The sequence below is a fragment of the Canis lupus genome, chromosome 29 (assembly GCF_048164855.1).
Source record: "Canis lupus baileyi chromosome 29, mCanLup2.hap1, whole genome shotgun sequence".
In the NCBI taxonomy this organism is placed as follows: domain Eukaryota; kingdom Metazoa; phylum Chordata; class Mammalia; order Carnivora; family Canidae; genus Canis; species Canis lupus.
This window is the reverse complement of record NC_132866.1, coordinates 1,114,526-1,136,363: the sequence shown is the minus strand read 5'-3', so window position 1 is coordinate 1,136,363 and position 21,838 is coordinate 1,114,526. Positions and strand designations below refer to the sequence as shown.

General features: G+C 60.5%; 1 protein-coding gene across 2 annotated transcripts in view; it reads left to right on the top strand.

The window, feature by feature from the left end:
* The first annotated feature begins 136 nt into the window (after positions 1 to 136).
* JAKMIP3 (Janus kinase and microtubule interacting protein 3) overlaps positions 137 to 21,838 on the top strand; it is a 97,024-nt gene continuing 75,322 nt past the window's right edge. Inside the window, exon 1 of one of the 2 annotated variants that reach the window (XM_072804820.1) lies at positions 137 to 262. The gene's annotated coding sequence lies outside the window, so the exon portion shown is untranslated. Of the gene's footprint in view, positions 263 to 15,994; positions 16,406 to 21,838 lie in introns of those variants that run through there. The other variant, XM_072804821.1, reaches the window with a different exon arrangement.

Below are 21,838 nucleotides of genomic sequence, written 5' to 3'. Positions count from 1 at the left end.
TGTGGGCCCGGCTGCCGAGCTCCGCGGGCGGGGGCGGGGGCGGGGGCGGGGAGCCCGACTGCGGCCGAGGCTGAGCGGGCTCGCGCGGGGCTCGGGGCACGGGGCGCGGGGCGGGCGGGCGGGGGCGCGGGTGCAGGTCCGAGGGCGCCGCGGCCTCCGCCCCGCGCTCTGCGCAGCAGCCGGGATCCCAGCGGCCGCGGCCCCGCTTCCGCGCACCGCAAGCCGCTCGGCCGAGGATGCGCTGCGCAGGGAAGGAAAGGAGGTGCGGCGGGGGGGGCCGGGGCGGCGGGGGCGGCGGGGCGGGGGCGCGGGGCCTGGGTGAGCCGCCGCCCCCGGGCCTCCGCGCTGCGCCCGCGCCTGGCACCGTGCGCCCCGGGCTGGGGCCCTGCGCGGGGGCGGGGGGCGGCCGGGGCGGACCCGGGGGCGGGGGGGGGCGGGGGGCGGCTCCTCCCGCGCCCCCAGGGCGCCCCCGCGGGCCGTGCCCCTCCCGGGAAGCCCCGGAGCCGCGGCAGGTGCACAGGCCTGGGCGCAGGGACCGGCCCCAGGTGCGGCGCAGGTGCCCGGACCGCCCCGCGGGCGTCTCCGCATCGCGGCTGGGCCGCCCCCTCCCCCTCGGTGTCAGCGGCTTAATTCCCGTGTTCCGGCTTCCAGGGGGGCGGCAGAGCTGCGGGGGGGCCCGGAGGGGAAGCCGCAGAGTGAAGAGGCCGAGCCGGGCCGCGGGGCCTGGACGGGGGTTTCCTAGAAAATCTGTCCGCCCGTCCCTTTGACCTTGCATCCTGGGAGGGGCAGGCCCGTGGGCGGCCGCCGCTGCCCCGACCTAGGTGTTGGCTCAGTCTTCTCCTCCCGCGGGAGGAACGCCTTAAGAGGCTCTGTTGCGTGTCCTCTGCAGGTGCCGGGAAGGTGGTGACCCGCGGGGCAGCGGGAGTCAGAGGCGCCCTCCCTGCCCGGCCCGAGAGCTGGGTGCTGGCCGCTGGGGGGGCGCCCATGAGGGAAGCCGAGGGCTCCTGCCTCCTTAGGGTGGGGTGGGAGGAGAAGGCTCCAGGCCCTGTGTCTCCCGGGGGGGGGGGGGGTCTAGGACTAGAAGGAGGGCTCGGGACCCTCCTCACCCCTTCCCTGCCTTTCTGAAAGCTGATTTGTGCCCCTAAATTAAGACTGGCTTTGGCAACTGCCTGCAGTGCCCCCCCCCGCCCCGCCCCCATTCATGACACAGAGACCTGTTTTCCTCCTTGTCAGCTTCAGTCCTCTTCAGCCCCAAGGAGGATCGTGTCCCCTGTAGAAGGGTTTCTGGGATCGGGCAGCAGAACGCGGCTGTGCTCTCCGGAGCAAGAACCCTGGCCCAGCCCCGTGCATCTCGGGCTCCAGGGGACCTGGGCCAGCCCGGGGGCTGTGAAGGACAGTGCCACAGGCGGGCGGAGCCCTCGCGGTCACTGGGGAAGGGACTCAGCGGCTCAGCATCTTACCTGGACGCACCTGCTTTCTCCCAAAAAGAATCTGGTTGGAAAGCAGGGACGTTGGTAATGGTGCCTTTCGGTTGGGGGATGATGGAAGTTACGGTTTCCGTTCTAAATGGGGTTTTCAAGCAAACGGATGCATCACTGTACAGGCTTCTTGTTTGGGAACTTGATTTCTAGTGAAAAGGTTTACTGTGGCGTTTATTGTCGGTGGTGACGGTGGCCGCTGAGATCCGGGGCGGAGCGTGGGAAGGAGGGGCCGGCAGCCGGGCAGGTGCCCGGGCCACCCGTGGTCCCGCAGCAGCGCTCCCGCAGGCCTGCTGCCCCGAGCCCGCAGCGGCCGTCTTTCCCGGGGGCAGTTGGGGGCCTCAGAGTCAAGGAGTTCCCGGGTCTGGGCTTCTAGGAACAGCAGTTTGCTCTCCCGATACTGCCAAGATCTACAGGTTGAGAACAACGGCCTAGCGATCCAAGACGATTATAAAAAAGAAACGGTGATGATAAAAACCCACGTGCTCCAGGCGGTGTTGTGCTCTCTCCACCTGTGTGAAGGTGCACAGGTGGGCCTCGAGACACGGGACGGGCTGCGGGAGGCCCGGGACCGATCTTGAGGGGTGGGAGGCGGTGCCACCGTGGGGGCCAGGCCGGGCCACGTCCTCAAGGAGCCTGCAGAGGACGAGATGACGGTATCACAGAGCCTCCTCTACAAGTGGGGAGCCCAAGACCCGGGATGGGGCAGGGTCTTGTCCCAAATTAGGATCTGTGCCTCTAGTCCTGGCACCTGGGGACCCTCCCGGGGGCTGGAGGCACCCTCGGCTCTGCCCTGCCCGCCCCTCGGTCTGAACAGCCACCTCCACACTCACCGAGGCCCCGGGTGAGGCCGGAGCAGGCCCTCTCCACCAGAGCTCGGCCTGGGCCACGGGTCGCAGGTCGCAGTGCTGTGCCACAGTCCAGGGCGGAGTGATGGGGCCTTGTCCCCCCCACCCCCAGGACTTCCCCCCAAAGATTCCCTGCTGTGGCTGACCTCAGGGAAGGGCCGAGACTCCCCAGCTGGTCTGCCCCTTAGAGGCCTCTCGGGTCAGCCTCGTGTCTGTGCACCCCAGGGAGGCAGTCGTGGGCCTCACCCCGGGGACCCCGCGACAGGAGGCCCTCCCTCTGGGCACGGGGCCAGGTTAGGTGCTGTCACGACAGGCTGTGTGTCCCCACATTCCCGTGTTGGAGCCCTGCGCCCCTGGGACGGTGTGAGGAGGGGGGCCTGTGAGAGGTGATGAGGGTTGCATGAGGTCCCGGGGGGAGCCCCGAGAGGAGACCGCAGAGGGCTTGCTCTGCCCTCTGTGTTGGGCGGGTGAGCGCTCAGCTGGAGGCGCTGTCTGCACCAGGAGGGCTCCCGGCAGAGCCGCACCACGCAGGGGCGCAGGGACCCTGATCTGGGACTTCAGCCTCCAGAGCCTGCAGAGCCGCCCGGCCCGGGGCCTCCGCTCCCACACGTCACGTCTCCAGCTGCCGCGTGTCACCTCCTGACTCCGCGGGTGGACACCCCCTCCCCACAGAACTCGCATCAGGCTATCATGATTCTATGCGTCATATTCATGGGTATCTTCAAAAATCAGTGAAAAGATGATTTGTTGTGTCTGCGTGACGTTCACCTGTCTCCTGATCTGGGTCCTGATGATCAGAGCTTTGGGCCGGATGCGTCCTTGGCCTCCGTGAGTCCGTGGCCCCCAGTAACTGCCTTAACGTGTGTAGTTGTCTTAGGGCGTCACGGCGGGGCAGACGGAGTGGCGCGGGTACAGGTGAGCTCCAGGGAAGCTAGAGCTGCGTGGGCATCGAGGCGCGCGGGATGGACGCGTGGATGCCACGAGGAAGCCGAGTGGGCGGAGGGCGGGCGGCTCCGGGGCAGGACCCACGCGCGAGCTGGAGACACATGCCATGGAGGGAGGTTCTGGGCTGTGTCGGCTCAGGGTCTCGGGGGGTGGGTGGACCTTGCGTCACACGTGCCCATGGCTGGGCCCTCTCGGGAGGCTGGGGTGCGGGGAGCCTCATGGGGTGAAGCACACGGTGCCTGTACGTTTCCAGCGATGCCCCACCGCGCCCACCGCCTGTCCACGCGCCTCACCCGAGCTAGAGGTGACACTGGAACAGGGGCCCCGAGTGGCAGGGGGGCCTGGCGTGGCGGGGGCGCGGAGGGCAGAGGAGCTGGGGGAGTCCCGCCTGCCCGGCGGTTGAGCCCCGGCCGCCCGCCTTCCCCAGGTGGGACGGCGCCTCTGCAGCGTGGTTTCCACGGATCGTTCCGACGCTGGTGTAGAAGGTGGCCCCGCCGCTGCCCTGGCCTGGTGCCGCGGCAGCCTGAGCTCTCGGGAGCTGCGTGGGCCCTCGTTCTCTGCGCCGCTGCACCGCGGGCTCCAGTGAGCTCGTGTCCCTGCTTCCGCGGCGGCCTCTGGAGTTGGAACTGCCTTACCCGAGGCCTCTGTGTCGAGTCTTTTGTACCGTAAACGGCGATTCTGCTGGTTTGCAGTTTCTTTTCTTTCTTTTTTTTTTTTCCTGGTTTACGGTTTCTAATCCAAGCTTTCCTGGGCTGGGCGCCTCGGTGCAAAATCACAGGATAGTGCAGGTGGTTCCAGGAGGAGAACGGGGCTGGGGTTTGTTGGGCCCAAAGCGTTTCTTTACGGGAGCACCTGGAGGCCAAAGGTCCTCGGGACTCTGGGGTCTTCAGCGCAGGCAGTGAGGAGGGGCCGGAGGCGGACAGAATGTTCTTTTTTAAATTTATAATCTATTTTTATTTTTAAGATTTTATCTATCTTTTCAAGAGACAGAGACAGAGAGAGAGAGAGAACGAGTGGGAGGGGCGGGCAGAACAGGGAGCCCGATGCCGGGCTCAGTCCCAGGACCCCGAGGTCGTGACCTGGGCTGAGGGCAGATGCTTCGCCCACGGGCGCCCCAAGGATGACTGCTCTTGACTGACCCGGAGAGGGAGGAAGAAGGCTCCCAGCCCCCAGGGAGGCCTCCCGCTCACCCGCCCGGGGCACCTGCTCTCCAGGCTGGTTTTCTGGGACATCCGACGAAGATCCTGGAAGAAGAATGAGGTACTCCGGTGCCCAAGCCAGGAGGTCAGGTCAGGCTGAGGTTTTTTCCCTTTGACAGATGAGATGTGAGACCTTCCCTCTTGCCCCTTCCGCCCACGTTTGATCTCCACGTGGCCACACACCTCTCGGGAGAGGGCGGGACAGCAGAGGCCCGTCTGGGGATGTGTGGAGATGCTCGTGGGGTAGGAGCTGCAGCCTGCAAGCTGTGCCTGGGGACGCCGAGACCCTCTGCGTGGGTCAGCACCGTCCCCTTCTGGCCCCACCTCATGGCTCGGGGCCACCACACTTCCCTCCCTGCCAAGCATTTCTGGGTCACCTCTTCTGGGCCAGGCACCCCGGCCCTCGTTGCGGAGGAGGGGCAGGGGCCAAGGGCAGACACGGTCTCTGCCCTCCGGGAGTGGGCAGTGGCCAGAAACACAGGCCTGCAGCCGTTGTGAAAGCACGTGTTCAGTGTCCAGGGCCTTGCCCAACTCCTCGGGAGCCTGTGACCTGGCCTGTCCCCTGGCTGCTCAGACGGCAGCTGCCCGAGGCCCGGGGGGAAGCCGGCGAGGGGACGCTGGGGGTCCGCGGGCCAGGAGCAGGCTGGACAGCCGCGTGGCCGTGGACGCTCGCTCCCAGGCTGGGCTGCTGAGGCGGCTTGGTCCTCAGAGCCCAGGGACGGTGGACGCGGGCGGGCGGCGGAGGTCAGCTCCTGGGTGACAGCGCTGACGGCCTTGGCCGCGTACGTGTGCATCCAGTGGCATTAAGCACATCCGTTGCTGCAGAGGCCCCCGCAGGCCGTCTCCAGAGCTTGTCAGCTCGCGGCACTGAATAGCACTGAACTCCGTCCCCTCCCGCCCCTGGCGCCCACGCGTGTGACTCCTGCAGGGACCTCACGGGGTGGAGTCAGACGGTCTTTGTCCCCTGGGACTGGCTGGTTCCACTCGGTAGGACGTCTCTGTGGCTCACCCGCCTTGTGGCAGGTGTCAGGACTTCTCACCTCGTCAAGGCCCGATGCCGTTCCCGGGTGTGGACGGTCCACACTGCGAGTATCCGCCCACGGGCCCATGGGCGCCCCTTTCCCTGCATCCTCGCCTGCACCCGCCGCCCTTCCTCACTTACATCCATGTGAGCCGGAGCCTCGCTGCAGCTTTGGTTTGCATTTCCCACTAGTGGTGTTGGGCATCTTTTTAATGTGTTTATTTTTTCAAAGCTTTATTTTCAGCTAGTTCCAGGCTTACGGCCCAGAGCTCTGCTGCCCCCTCGCCCTGGCCCCCCAGCGCTGGCAGCTTAGGGGACCAGGCACCCGTATTGCTGTGGCGCCGCCCACCCTACTCAGGCCTCCCCGGCCGTGCTAGTGCTAAGGCCCTTCCTCCGCCCCTGGGCCGCGCCCTGGACCCTGCGTTGTGCTTGGGATCCCCTGGTGTCCTCCAACCTGCCACAATTCCTTGCCTGGTCTCTTGGGACATTGATATGCTGCAAACTACTGGCTCGTTTTTTGGTAAAATGCCCACGATTGGAGTTCTTCTCAAACTGCAACGAGGTTACGTGTCTTTGGCAGGAAGCTCACGGCAGCGCCTGTGCCCCTTCTCCGCGTCCTGCTCCCTGAGCTGTCCGTGTCCCTGTCCCGTCGACGGTGACACTGGTCCGGACGTCCTGGGGGCCGGGTTTCTGCACTGCAGCCGGCCAGTGTCTCGAGGGGCCTGTGTAGACCCCACCTGTCCGGTCACCCCCGCTGGCCTAGCGTCCCCTGCGTGCCCTGCCCCCGACGGTGGTCACCGTGCTGTTTGCCCTGTGGCCCTCGAGCCCCTTCTTCGGCTCACGTCGCTGGTTGTACCCTCCCATCAGGAAGAGCCGTGCCTGCCCCTCGTATTTGCCCGCTGATTTTCACGTCAGTGCGGACACGTGGACGACTGACTCGTCCCTGGTAACGTCGGTAATAACCTGTGTGTTCCGTGTGACGAGCGACCCCAGCTTTCTGCTTCAGGACCTCCTTGGGCTCGGCTTCTGTGTTCTTGCAAAAAGCTCCCTTTCTTTCAAAATTTTATTACATTATTATTAGTTATTATTGTTATCCTTACTAATTTAGCACTTTCTTAGTTTCTGGAGCCATGGACATGCCGTACTTGGCTGCTTCTGAAATCCTTGATTCGTGGTTTCTCTCATAGATTTTTTTTTTAATGTTTCTCCATTGTTTCCTTGCTTCTGTGTGAGTTTTGTTTTTTTTTTTAAGATTTTATTTATTTACTCATGGGAGACACGGAGAGAGGCAGAGACACAGGCAGAAGGAGAAGCAGGCTCCCTGCGGGGAGCCTGACGTGGGACTCGATCCTGGATCCCACCCTGGGCGGAAGGCAGGCGCTAACCCGCTGAGCCCCCCACAGATCCCATTCTTTGTGGGTTTTGAAAGTCTGACTATCGTCGGCTTCTTTTGACTCTGGAAGGCAACTGACCTTTTTGTCTGCAGCCTTGAGGATTTTTTTTTAAGATTTTGTTTAATTATTTGAGAGAGAGTGAGAGCACATGAGCAGAGGGGAGGCGCGGAGGGAGAAGCAGGCTGCCCACTGAGCAGGGAGCTGGATGCGGGGAGCGGGGCTCGATCCCAGGACCCCCGGGATCATGACCTGACTGACTGAGCCCCCCAGGCATTCTGGAAGCACCGTTTCTTGTGAGGGAATTCCTAGGAGTGGGATGGGGGCCTCACAGGGTACGTCTACGATTTATTTGATGAGAAACTGCCAGAACTTCCCCCAAATGGCCGCACACTTGGTGTGAAAGTTCCATTCACCCCATGTCCTTGCCAACTCGTGTGTGCGTCGCCTCCCGTGGGGCTTCGGGTCCATCTCGCTCACTATGACTGTGTTGAGGACGTTTGCACGTCCGTTGGGAATCAGCACATCTTCTTTGGTGACGTACGCGTTCAAATCACTAGTGTCTCATTCACTGGGTCCTGTCTCTGGGTGGTGGGCGCCAGGGCGTCGCTGGCCCTTCCCGCGCGGGCCCACGCGTGCTCTTAGCGCGCTCTCCGCGGAGCCGAGTCTGGCATCTGGGTGAAGTCCCCGTCTCAGGTCTTTCCTCAGTGGTCACCGTTCCTGTGTCTCGTCAAGGTGCCCGCGGCCTCCACCGATGGGCCTGGGGCCCTGGGTCTTCGCCTGGGTCTCAAGCGACCTCGCGCTCTGGTTTGAGTCGCCCTCCCCGCTGGGGTCCTGAGTGGGCCCGGAGTGGGCCCCGTCCCCTGGGGACCCGGGTCTGCAGAGCTGGAAAGCCCCACAGAGCTGCGTCGGGGGAGCCTGTGGCTGCCCGCTTGGCTGGGCGTGACTTTCCTGACTGCAGACAAAGCTCCAAGAAATTCTTTTATTTTATTTTAATATTTATTTATTTATTTATTTATTTATTTCAAGAAATTCTAAGAGAAATACATCATCATTTTATTCTGATATTTTCTTTTCTTCTCTCTTTTTTTTTTTAATTTTATTTATCATGAGAGACACACAGAGAGAGAGAGGCAGGCCCCATGCAAGGAGCCCAATGCAGGACTCAATCCCAGTACCCCGGGATCACACCCTGACCCGAAGGCCGATGCTCCACCGCTGAGCCACCTGGCCGTCCCTTTATTCTGATATTTTTCAATTCATATGTAAGACCGTGATTTCTCTGATTTTACATTTCTCTGTTTCCTGAGGCTGGAATTCGTGGCTCCTAGTGACCTTGTTAGGACCGCATCTTGCTTCGCCGTATGCCCGGTAGCGTCAAGGTAATAACAACGTGGCTAGTGGACAAGGCTCCACAGCTTCCCTGCGCTCATCTGCCTTTAGGGTGTCATGCGTGAGGCTCATTTGTTTTACTTCACTTCCCACTTGTGAGGGATTGTCGGCCCCCCTTTGACTCTGTGTCACTTCTACGTTGGAGCATCCGGAGCGCAGCTCAGAGTGTGTTCTGGGAAGAGCAGCTTCATCCTTCTGTTGAAATCTTCTTCTCTCTCCGCTGCGGCAATATTTTCTGAGTCTTTTTTTAGTTCATATTTCCGTTTAAACATAATTTAAGCAAATGCATACGTCTTTCCATATGTGTGCCTCCTCCCGACTTAGGCAAAAGGCAGCCTTCCGTGACCTGGTTCCACTTTTCCCCATTTGAAGCCGAGCCCCGGGCCTCCCTCTTGCCGCCGGGAAGAGCCTGTCCCCCCACGTCGTGTGCCGGGGCGCCGTCCTGCCCCGGCGGCAGCTCCGTCTCCATCAGCGGATATTTGGCTTGTTTCCAGTCTCCTGCTATTAGAAGTACTTTTACTCTGACCTAGTAGAACCTCGTGGGTACATGGCTTCATGTGTTCCAGCAAATCTTTCACTCGATTATTAGAAGAGGCGTTTCCAGACCAGAAAGGACGCGCGACTCCACTGTGTGGACCACTCGGTCCCGTGGCACGAGGTGCCCCCTGCATCGCTTTGCCAGCAGCGTGTGGGCCTCACGCTTCCCTCCACCCCGACGGCGGTACCGTCAGGTTTGTTGCTGGGGGGGTTGCCAGACAGGGGAGAGATGGCAATTTCAGTGTGATTTTAATTTGCGTTTCTTTTTTTTAAAAAGTTTAAAAAGGTTTTATTTATTTGAGAGAGAGAGAGAGAGGAAGGGAGGGAGGGAGAGGGAACAAGCAGGGGGAGGTACAGAAGGAGAAGCAGGCTCCCCACCGAGCAGGGAGCCCAACATGGGGCTCGATCCCAGGACCCCAGGACCCTGACCTGAGCCAAAGGCAGACGCTTCACGACTGAGCCACCCAGGCGCCCCAATTTGCATTACTCTTAACACAGGGTGGGGGGGGGAGTCGAGTGTCTTTTCATGTATTTAAAGGATATTTGCATTTCTTTTTATGTGAACAGTTTATACAGTTTGCTCATTTCTTTCCATTTTGCTCTGAGGTGGTTTGGCTTTCTTCTAAGATTTTGGAAGTTTCTTTTTTCTTTTTTAAGATTTCATTTATTTATTTGAGAGGGCGGGGAGCACGGGGGGTAGAAGGGTAGAAGCAGAGAGAGAAGCAGATTCCCCATGAAGCAGGGGGCCCGACGTGGGACTCGATCCCAGGACCCCGGGGTCACACCTTGAGCCGAAGGCAGATGCTTCACCAACGGAGCCCCCCAGGTGCCCCAATTTTGGAGGTTTCTTATGGTTTAGGGATGTTCATCCTTTACCGTGATATAAGTGGCATATATTTTCCCCATTTCGTCACTTATCGTTTAACTTTGCTGAGGGTAGAGTTTCTTTAAGTTTCCTCCTTGTTTACCATGAAAAATCGCATAAACATTTATCTTCTGACAAGATCCGCTCGTCTGGCTAAGCCTCCACCTCAAGCGGGGACCCTCCTTCCACGGTAGATGCTTCGTGATCTCCGGGTTCTGTCCGTCGTGGAGCCACCCCAAGGCCCTGCTGACTGCGCGCGGCTCCCACACCATGTGGGGATCCGAGGTGGGGGTGTCTGGTCCCCTGCCCCCCTCCATCAGGCAGGCCCACTCCCCCTCCTCTTCTCAGTGCTGATGCCCAGGCGCCCGCCTCGTAGCCTCTGTAGAGACCTCTCGGAGAGATCGCTGTCGGGGACACAACCACCACCGGGTGGTGAGAGGACGCCGGGGCCCCGGCCACCTTGCCTGTGTAGACGTGGGTGTGGAAGCCAACCTGGAGTGGAGCCCCCGCTCCGCACTGCATCTCAGGTTCCCGATGCACCTGTGTCCCGGAGCAAAATAAAACACTGGCTCTGAGCCCGTGAGTGTCAGGGCAGTTTGTTAACACCAGGCGGTGGGCAGGAGTGGCAGGGCTTTGTCACCTGGCGTTGCGGAAGATGTTTTTAATTTGTTCTACGTTTTGCTGTGCTGACTGGTCCGTTTTTGTGTGGAGAGGAAATCCGGGGAGTTTCAAGACTTATGACCGCCTCGCTGCCGTTTTGCTTCTACCCGAGAAATACATTTCTTAGTTTCTGCTTGATGGTTCTGCTGATGTATGTGGGTTGAAATCTGTTTTATTTTGTGTTATTCTACTTGTTGTTCCTATTTTTCTTCTTTCTTGCCTCCTTTCGCATTGGTGGAGGCGTTTTCGCCTTCTCTTCTATCTAAATGGTATTTATTATGTTTTCTGTTATTTTCGTGATGGTGATAAAGAAGTAGCAAGAAAAAATCGACCTACTGAAGGCCAACCCTAATCCAGACCCTCCCCCTAGATGAGACAGCGGAACTTGGGAAATCTTACGTCATCCCTGTTCTAACTTTTATGTTTGTGTTGTTGGCATTTCATTTCTATCTTGCTTCCCTTTTAACACCACCGGAAACTACTGTTAGTTTTGCGCCGTCGCTTCCTGGTTTAGGTTTCCTCACACATTTAGCACTTTTGCTGCTTTCTGTCTCTTCTTGCGTGTGGAAGCACCCTGTCACCCGAGGCACGGCCTGCAGAGCTTCCTTTACTCAGAACTCGCTTCCTACTCTCTGTCCCTCCCACCTTTTCATGTCTGAAAATTTATTTCTTTCACGAGTGAGCGTGAAAATACTCTTCCTGGGCACAGGGTTCCTGCACGGCCCGTATCTTGAAAGCATATGCAGTGCCCGATTCCATTGCCCTCCTGCTCCCACTGCCCTGATGAGAAGTCCGCGTGACCGTCCTGCCTTTGAACGCGAGCTCTGTTCCTCGGGCAGACTGTTTCTGCTGTTTTTTTCTCCTCATTTTTCATTATTGTATGTCTAGGTTTTGACTTATTTTGCATCTTGGAGTTGTTGTATTTCATCGATTCCAGAGAATTCTTGATCATTTTATCTCTAGATTCTACTCCTGGGGTTTTTTTCCCCCTTCATTTTCCCTTCTGAGAGAGCTTCTCTTCCATCTCTGTTTTCTTACTCTGACTCTGTGTGTTCTCATTCTCTCTCTCTTTCTTTTTTGGTCTCTTTTCACTTAATTCTAGGTGATTTCTTCTGAATTATCTTCCCATTTACCACTTCTCTGCTCCACTGCCCAATCTGCCACCAAAAGTATCCATCGGGTGTTTGATTTCAGTGATTATATTTGTTTTTATGAAGTTCTCTCTCCTTGTTCAGCTTAGACGTATCAGTTCTTACAGTTTTCTGCTCCCTGACGTTATTGTCAAGCTTGTAACTTATTTCCTTAAATAAAATAGGAGGAGACTGTGCAGGGGTGTATGGGAGTTCTGCTTTCTGCTCAATTTTGCTGTGAACCTAAAACTGCTCTAAAAATACAGTCTATTTAAAAAATAGAAAGACTTGTTCTTTTGTAACCTGTGTTTGTTAATTCTAATGCCTGAAGGCTGAATGGGTCTCTTCTATTTTTTTAGACTCAGTTCTTGCTCATTTGCCTCACCTCCTGGTTTCCTGGCTCTCATTAGCAGCATGTCAGCCACCGTCCTCGAACATTTGCTTGTGGGGTTTCTCTGACACCTCACACAGATATGCCCTTCTCCAGAGAAGGTCATGTCTTCCCCTGCCAGTCAGCCGGGGCACCTAATTGGGACCATGTAGGACCCAGCTCAGCCTGCAGTCCTTGGTGCCACTCGGGTCACCTGCTGTCCAAGGACCAGTCTGTGGTTACCACTCTTGAGGACAGGGGCTCCCCACTGTGACCAAGGGTGCCATCTCTACAGCCCCTTGAAATCGGGGTGCAATGTGGGGGGCATGTTGTTCTGGCATCACCCCCAAGGGCTCAAGCATGGTGTGGATGACCAACAACCCGCCCCTGGAGTGAGTACCAGGGTTCTCTCCTGCCTTCCTCCCCCTGAGAGGCTAAGGAGCAGAGGTCCAAGTACAAGGCGGTGGCCAACTTTTTGGCAAAACTGCCTTGATTCTTCAGTAATTAGTGCAGAATGGCCCCTGGGATTAGTCCTGTTGGCATTTTGCTGTCCTCAGTGGAAGGTGAGTTAGTTCTGACCTAACAGCCCCACCACCACCCGAGAAAGAGTTCTGAAATTGTCCCCATGGAGAACTGAGGGGATCTGGGGGTGCTGGCTTCTGTCTGGGTGGATCTGGGAGCAAACGGCTGGCCACAGGACTGTCAGCTTGAGGTCACATGGTTGTGGTCTCATGTACACTTTTGGAATGACGGAGGGTGGGCCAGGGAGCTTTACTCTGTGAACTTGGAAGAGGACATGGAATCGGGAATCCACATCATGAGACAAGTTCTAATCCCAGCGCTTGGGGCTGCTGTCAACCAGGTTTGGAGAAACCAGCAGACTTAGGAGGGTTCAGTTAGCGTAAGGGACACGCCTGGGAAAGGCCTGGCTCCTCTTCCCTTTTCCAACAACTTCTGTTTACCAAGAATTTTAGAAAAGGGTGGTGGTGGTGATGATGATGGTGGTGGTGGTGATGGTGGTGATGGAGATGATGATGACAGTGATGGTGATGGAGGTGATGGAGGCGATGGTGTTGTTGATGATGGTGGTGGTGGTGCTGGTGGTGGTTGTGGTGGTAGTGGTGGTGGTGGTGATGGTGTTGGTGTTGGTGGTGGTTGTGGTGGTGGTGACGAAGGTGATGATGACAGTGATGGTGATGGAGGTGATGGAGGCGATGGTGTTGTTGGTGATGGTGGTGGTGTTGGTGTTGGTGGTGTTGGTGTTGGTGGTGGTGGTGGTGGTGATGGTTTTGGTGTTGGTGGTGGTTGTGGTGGTGGTGGTGAAGGTGATGATGACAGTGATGGTGATGGAGGTGATGGAGGCGATGGTGTTGTTGGTGATGGTGGTGGTGTTGGTGTTGATGGTGGTGTTGGTAGTGGTGGTGATGATGGAGGTGATGATGACAGTGATGGTGATGATGGTGGTGGTGGTGATGGTGATGGTGGTGTTGGTAGTGGTGTGTGTGTGTGTGTGTGTGTGTGTGTGAAAGACACGAGGTAGTTTCTCTGTGGGCAGGCTCAAGGAATGACTCCTGGATTAATGTTTCTCAGGTCACTCACCTTGGCACGCACCAAGGCTCTGCCAGAGGTTAGGGGCATTGGTGGAGGAGGGAGCAGATGAGTGGTTGTGCTGATTGGGGCGGGTGGGGTGTGGGCAGGTGGAGCATGCACAAGCCTAGACCAGAGCCACCACTGGCAGTCACCTGCTGTCTGGGACTGTCCCTGCAGGGCTGCAGGGCTGACGGCAAACGCTGGGTCGGGAGTCGGGGAGAGGCGGGTGGGTGGGCAGCGTGGATTAAGTGGGGTCAGCTCTGGGGCCCCACTGAGGTGCAGTCAGTGAGCCGAAGTCAGGAACAGAATGGAGAGGCGGCACCTGAGAGGCTGTGGCAGGAATCGGGCCGCAGACACGGGGGACGGGGCGTCTGCACCCTGAGCTTGCGGGAGGGAGGCATCCGGACCCCACGGGTGGACCGGGGCTGTGCTGGGGGCTCCTCGGGGTGGACTCGCCGGGACTGCTGGCGCCCGTGTTGTGGGTTTGACTCCTGCAGAGCCAGAGCAGCAATGCTGGGGGCCGGACTCCTGACCCGGAGTCGACAGCAAGTTCCTTCTCGGCGGGGAGGGGGGTTTATCGATGACAAAAATGTCGTGCGCGGTGGACACAGGTGTTTCACGTAGGCCCCGGGCGTGACCTGGTGACTGAGAACGAGTCCGAGTAATTGGCTTGAGAGACGGCGAATCAATTACATACAGTTCAGCGTCTTTCTTTTCCCGACATTTGGGAGGAAATGAAAGCCAAGCGGCCCTTGCCAGAAAGCCCGTAGGCCGCGATGCGCCCGAGTGGGGAAGGAGGCGGGAGGCCGCACGGCGTGGCCCCGAAGCGGCCCGCGGGCCCGAGCGGTGGCGCCGCGCTGTCCTTCCTGGGGACGTGGCTCGCCACGCGCTGTGCTTTTAATTAATGCTCGTTCTCACTTCACTGGGTTGCTTGTTTTTCCATCTTAAATTCTGTGTCAACTTGGGCGCCTGGTCAGCGGGAGGCTAACGAGCTGCGGCCTCCTTCTCGGCCAGACCCTGCCCCCGGCCCCACCCGGGCTCGCGGCGCAGGCTGGTGCTGTCAGCTGTCCGCTGCGGTCGCGCGGGGCCTGTTCCCACCGCCTGGCTCCAGAGCCAGAAATCCGAGTCCGGTGTGACCTCCTGGTCCCTGCGGCGCCGAGTCCAGCTTCCCTCTGCGGGGGGTGGGGGGCGCTTCGAGTGTGGGCCGTGGGGCTAGGGCGGCCCTGGGCGCTGCACCTGTGGGAGCCTCTCACCCCCACACCCCTGCCTGCCACCCTGCACGTCCGGTCCCTCTGTCACACCCTGGGCACACCTCTCGGCTTGTGGCCGAGGAATACAAGTGCCCAGTGCCCCAGCCACCCCCAGGGGAGCCCCCAAATAGCAGGGTGTGGAAAGGGCCCCTCTGGCGTCTGTGGTTCTTTCGGAGCAGCGGGGTTCATGGAAGCCCCCCTTTAAAAGCAGTGGATCAAACTCCAAACAAAATCTGGCTGCCTGGTCCCGGCCACCAGCCTCTTTGGGTGGGCGTGTGGCCCCAGGCATGTAGCCCCAGGGGTGTGACTCTGGGGTGCATGCCACCAAATGCCCCTGGGCCGCAGCCCCTCGCCTGCACCCCCGGCCGCCCGCCACTGGCTCCCTGGGCTGTGCCGCGGCCACGCAGCCTGAGGCTGAACACTGTGAGGTGGACACAGCCCTCGGGGCCTGCGTCACGCAGCACGCCCCCCGCTGCGAGCCTGGATCGGGGCACAGCTGCTCAGCGCAGGGTTGAGTCTCCCCAGGTGACAAAGGCTGCTGTGGGGGTGGGGGAAGGGCACGGAGTGTCACCCCAACACCCTGCCCCGGTCGTCTCCTCCTCCCAGGCCCTGACTTCACCTGTGGTGGTCCTCTTGGTGGACTCGTGCCTTAGCCGTCGGCTCCTGGGCCTCATGTTCAGGGGACACGGCACAGGGGTCTGGGTCCGTGGGCCTGGGGTCCTCCTGCCTTAGGTTGATGCTCGGCTGCTCTAGCTGCCATCTTCTGTGCAAGGGCCGCCAGGGCCGCCAACACAAGCTCAGCAACCACAGGTCCAGACAATGACGTTGACCCATTCACACGAAGTGCTTCCACCTGCCCCCGTCCTTGTCCACCACCCGAGAGGCCGCTGCCTATCCCGGGGGTACGTCAGCCATTGCCACCAGCAGCAGGACCCCCACCCAGCTTGATGGTGAGAAATCCCTCCCCGGGGAGACAGGTCCCTCCCTGGGGCAGGTCTCTACGGCCACTGCTGGCACTGGCCTCCTCAGCTCGTTACCCGCAGTCCCTCCTCCCCCAGGCCAACCTGAGCAAATGGCCCGTGTGGGTCCTGGGGACTAAGGAGGGGGAAGAGGAGCGAGCCAGGGGAGCGGGGAGCAGGGGAGGAGGGACACTGGGTCATGGGCTGATTCAGCTGCCGGTCAGTGACCCCCTCCGGGTGGAATCCCACGGGAGCCGTGCGGGAGGATGGATGGACCGAGGGTGTGCAGCAGGACAGCGGGACACCCGAGCACTGCCTTGCGGGGTGGTGGTGGGGCGGGTGGGACAAGGACACGGGTGTCCAGCCCGGGCTCAGGGTGTGGCAGGCGGTCAGCCCTGCAGCAAGGGAGGTGCTGGGTGTCCTGCTCGGATGCCTCTGCCCGAGTCACCTTCCTCTTACTCAGCGGCCAGTGAGGCCTTGGCCTGGAAGAAGGGCAGCAGTGTCCTGTGTTTATGACCCTCGTGAAAGGGCTGTTGTCTCCGTCCTCCTGGGGACAGCAGCCCTGTGCGCCAGCATGAATGGGGCTATTCTGTGCTGTGGCTCTGGGCTAAGCACACTCGCTAGCACCGGCACAAAGGGGCCGTGTCCACGCGGCACACGGGGCACAGGGCACGGACAGGGCCCCGGGGAGTGCAGGACGTGGGCTGCTCCTGGCCAGGAGGAGCCGTGCACACCTGCTCCAGTCATCATGACGGAGCCTGACCGCAGGGGTCAGTGGTGCTGGTAGTGGGCTGCGTCCCCGGGCCTCCCTTGTGGGTGTGGGCACGGTCGGGGCACGGGCTGTGTGAGGTCAGGGGCGGGGCTGCCTCCGTCGGGTGAAGGCCTCGAGCGGCACCTGTGGGGACGACAGTCCGGGTGAGGAGCTGGCGTCTGAGGCTGGGGCTCGCGGGCTCTAGGAGCAGCCAGTGCACAGGGTGCAGGCCATGTCCCTGCAGAGCGGGCACAGGGGTGTGAGTGCAGGGGTGAGGGTGCAGGAGTGCGGGAGCAGGTGTGGGCACAGGTGAGGGCACGTGTGTGCGGGTGCAGGTGTGAGGGCACAGGGGTGAAGGTGCAGGAGTGCGGGAGCAGGTGTGTGGGCACAGGTGAGGGCACGTGTGTGTGGGTGCAGGTGTGAGGGCACAGGGGTGAGGGCGCAGGGGCACGGGAGCAGGTGTGTGGGCACAGGTGAGGGCACGTGTGTGTGGGCGCAGGGGTGAGGGCATGGGTGAGGACGCAGGGGTGCGGGAGCAAGTGTGCAGGTGCTGGTGTGCAGACGCAAGGGCATGGGCGCAGGGGCGCGGGCGCAGGTGTGGGTGTGAGCCGCCCCTCCCGGCAGGAGAGCCCGCCTTCCGGGCCGGGCCAGGATGCAGCAGCCTGCGTCCCCGCCAGGTGCTCGTGTCACAGGCACTGTGACCAGGGGTGAGTGCGGCCCCGGGTGGTTGCAGAGTCGCACTTGATCTCGGTGGAAGGGACTACTGACCCTACAGGCTTTGGCTCTGGATCTCGAGGCGCCTCCAGCCCGAAGGGCGGAGCCTCTGTCTCCGGGCCGGGGGCCCTGTGCCTTCGGTTCTGGGGACTGTCCCCAGGCTCCCTGCACATGACGGCCCCGGCGGGGAGGGAACCCCGCAGCGGTGCTCTGCTGTCTGATGCCGAGAGGCGCCCGTGCCTCGGGGCCCGTTTCCTCCATGTGTCTCTGCTACAGGCCATGGGTTGGGGGCGGGGCTTTCTTCTGGAAAGCTCTGTGGGGCCCAGCACTGGCAACGGGGTTGCCGGGGTCCCAGGGAAGGGGGTGCAATGAAGCCTCTATGATGGTCTCCGTGCTGCGCCCATCAGGGGACACTGGTCCTCCCATGGTGGAAGGGCCCGTCTGAGGTCTTCGCAGGAGCTGAGGTTGGCCAGGAATCTTCTGGAGCAAGGCCGCTGTCCGGAGGGTGGAGGCGGGAATCGTTCACTCATCGGGGTCAGGAGGGTCCTTCACACACACGGTGCGTGTTTTTCCGAGGAAAGTCGGTGTTTTACGTGGTACCTGCGGCCACGTGTGACGGCCGGGCTGTCCTGCGGGCTCCGGCCCTGCCGCATGTGTCCGTGCCAGTGGGTCTGCACTGCCCTGTCCTCGGGGTCGGAGGACAGTCCCTCGGGGTGTCTGAGCTCAGGACAGCGGCGCACCCGCGGGAGGCACTGCCAGGCAGAGCCAGGCCCACCCAGCCCTGGGCCACGCGCACCCACTGGGCTCCCGGTGTCCCGAGGTCGACGTCGCCGCGGAGAAGCACACGGGAGTTGGGAAGTTGACCTTGTGTTGGAAGCTTTCCGTGTCAGGGCGATGGAGCTGCAGTGTCAGACGTAAATGGGATTGCTGGCAAGGTGGCCGTGAGGGCGGGAGGGTGGGAGGCCTTCCCCCGGCTGCTGGGTGGAAGGGGCTGCGGGGAGAGAGCAGGGGAGGGGCGGGAGGGGTGGGGGGGCGGGGAGGGGGCAGGCGGAGACAAACCCGGTGGGTGCTCGGACCCTCAAATGCCCCCCCCAGGAGGGCTGCAAGTGCCCAGCAGGCCCGAGGGGTGAGCTTGTCGCTCGCTACTCACTCGGGGCGGGACGCGTGTCAGGGAGACTCAAGAGCCAACCTGTGCTCTCCCAGGTTCGGGGCTTGAAATGATGGGACCGGACCCCCCACCAGGAGCAACCGTAAGACAGTCCAGGCAGGCGACCCTGGGGCGGGAGCGGGGACGCAAGGGTGGCTCTGAGGGACGGGGACAGGGCGATACAGATGCAGGAAAAGCGTTTCATAAATCGTAACAGCCGCCCGCAAGACGTTTAAAAACATGCACTTAGCAAATTTGGGATACGGGGGCGTCTCTAACCTGAGGAGCAGAAGCCGAGGGGATTCCCTTCGAGACCATCCTGAGAGGAGGCTGCTAATCCCCGCGCCTGCCTCCGATCACGCGGCAGGTCCCGTGCAGCCCGGAGCGCAGGAGGACTAGTTCGCACCCACGAACCGCAGAGGCGCAGCGGAACCGCGGCCCGGGGAAGGCAGGCCGGGGCCGCGGGGCTAAGAGACCTCGGGAAGCTGCCGGCACAGGGTCAGTGGAGAGACACCAATGACGGGGCGCCTGGCAGGCTCAGGCGGTGGCGCGGGCGACTCTCGATCTCGGGGCTGTGACTTGGAGCTCCAGTTGGGTGTGGACGTGACTTAAAATCTTAAAAAAAAAATCGACACTGTTTCTCTACGGCAGCTCACCGCCGGTGACAGCGGGGAGAGGCAGCAGCGACTCTCGACGCGCCTCGCGTGATGGTAGCGCGGATGTGAGGCTCCGGCGGAAGACACAGCAGACGGCGTGCGGACCCTTTCGGAGAAGATGTCCAGCTTCGTGGAGAGACATAAAAAATATATATATATCCTAAATGGATGGAGAGCTCTACTAGGTCGCGGAAAGACGTGGTCTCAAAAAGATGTCAGCCGCTTCCCAGTTAACGGGTACGTTGGGTGTCATTCCCCTCAGGATCCCCGTGGGCTTCCTTGCTCTGGACACGTTGACGTAGACGAATCAATGTCAAAAAAAAAAAAAAAAGCCAAGTTCGAAAAGCAACAGGGCAAAGGAGACGCACCCGGCCAGACGTCAAGACTTCTGACAACTGTGTAACCGAGTGGAGTGACGTTGGTGCAGCTTGAGGACGAACCAGGTGGCGCGGAGCCCCGGGAGCGCGAGGTGAGCAGGGCCCGCTGGCACCACGACGGCGGGAGGGACGGTCGGCATCCTCGCTAAGGGGGACGGCACGTTGGCTTTCCACGCGAGACGATCCCCGAAAACGAACTTCGGAGGGTGCCTTGGTGCGTCGGGGCAGCATTTCTTAAGCAAGAAACAAACGATCATAAAACAGAGGAAAAGATGGATCCCGGGGTCCCGGGGTCGAGTCCCGCATCGGGCTCCCCGGTCAGCGGGGAGCCTGCTTCTCCCTCGGCCTGTGTCTCTGCCTCTCTCTGTGTGTCTCTCATGAATAAATAAATAAAATCTTAAAAAAAAAAGAGAGAGAGAGAGAGAAAGACTTGCCAAGACTTTACCAACAGAGGTTAACGTCCAGACTATATCCTGGCCTCCTTCGCAGCCACAAAGGACAAGTAAGCAACAGAGACAAAGGTGACAAAGGTGACGGGAGGGACGGAGGATGGCGGGGGCAGAAGCGCGGCCAGCGATCGGCACGGCGAAGACGAGCCGCCTCGTCGGGAGTCAGAGCTGCAGCCATGGCAGGGGCCGGCGTCACGCTGTGGGGGGGCACAGGTGCATCCCGGGGCCCTGGCGGCGGCTCTGGAGAGTGTCCCCGGCGGGCACCTGCCCAGAGCCTTCGGAGCAGACGCAGATGCGTGCGGGGCTGTGCTCACTGCAGCGTCGTTTGTGAAGGTGGGAGGGGCGGCAGGAAACGGACACGTGACATGTGCACCCACGCGGGAGCGAGCTGAGAGCGATGGGCTCTACGAGCACCCGTGAGCCGAGACGTCGAGGACTTGGTGTCGCTCGAGCAAAGCCGATTGCAAAGGACACGTGTGGAGTGACAGCATTTCTGCTGTTTCTCAAGACCAATGAAGCAAATTATAATGAAGACATGTCGTCCGCGCCTGGGAGTGACAAGAGTGGGTCTGGGTGACGAGAGCCGCGGTGCCAGGGGCTAAGCGTGACCCAGGGGGGCCCCAGAGAGGGTCCTGGCGGGAGGCGAGGTGTGGGCCTGAGGGCAGGGGCCTGGGACGCGGGGACCATGGTCAGGCTTGGCGGCTGGTGGGGTGGGATCGTGCCCTGGGGTGGGGAGAGGGTACCTCAGGGGAGGGGGCAGCGTAACCGTGGATGTGCCCTCCCGGGGGGCCGACACCGGGAGCCCTGGGGCAGCAGTGGGCGCGTGTGGAGCGGCCTGGGGCACAACCAGGCTCCGGGAGGGAGGGAGGAGGCCTGGGGCGGCCACAGAGGTCACACCTGGCGGGGAGGCGGGTGCAGAGGTGAGACCGGGCCCCTCGGGACGGCGACCCGTGGCAGAGACGAAAGTGGCCATGCCTGGGGGTTGCGTGGTGCTCCCGGGCCGCCCTCGCCACAGCTCCTCGGTGCCGTCGGGCCGCAGGGATCCGTCCTGGACGCTCAGCGGGGCCTCCGAGACCTCCGGAGCCGGGGTGGAAGGGAGGCCCGCTCCTGCCCAGGTCTCCCGGCGGGCGGGGGGGGGGCGGCCTTCGTAGGGGAGCCCCCGTGGTTTCTCGACATTCTCTACAAGGCGCACGCGCCGCTTCCTGGCTCAGGAAAACAGCTGTGACTTGAATGAGCAAACTGCTCCTGAAGTTCTGGGGCTCAGCACGGCCCTCGGTGCATCCCGCGCTCCCCCACCCCAGCCCCCCGGGGGGTTTGGAAGGGACGGACACCCGCCCTTGGGCGCCTGTGCGAGGACCCTCTGCAAGGGACATGCTGGCGACAGTGATGAGGGGCCTGTAGGTGGGTCTGCACACGCGCCTAAGTTTGTTGGAACACAGAAGTCGTTTTTTGTTTAAGTTTATTGGAAGACAGAAGTCGTTTTTTGTTTATTTTCTTTGTTGTTGAGTTGTAGGAGTTCTCTATGTATTCGGGATACTAATCCCTCATCAGATGCACGATTTGCAAATATTTTTTCCCCCTTCTGTGCCTTTTTTATTCTGTGGATAGTGTGTCTCGATGCACACAATTTTTATTTTTATGTATTATTTTATTTTTTAAATATTAAAAAAAATAAAAATATTTTATTTACTTATTTGAGAGAGAGAGAAAGAGAGAGAGAGAACACAAGCAGGGGCAGAGGCAGAGGGAGAAGCGGACTCCCCACTGAGCAGGGAGCCGGGCGCAGGACTCGATTCCAGGACCCTGGAATCGTGACCTGAGCCGAAGGTGGATGCTTCACCGACGGAGCTCCCCTGGGGGCCCCGATTCATGACATTTTAAAATTTTCATGAAGCCCAGTTCGACCACTTCTTGCTCACTGTGCCTTTGGCGTCGTGTCCAAGAAATCATTGCCATGTCCAGCGTCCCGAAGCTTTGATCCTATGTTTTCTTATAAAGATCTTTGTAGTTTTAGGTCTTGCGTTTAGACCTTTGATGTCGTTTGAGTTCATTCCAGCGTGTGGGGTTAGGGAAGGGTCCAGCTTCATCCCTTCGCGTGGGGACACCCCG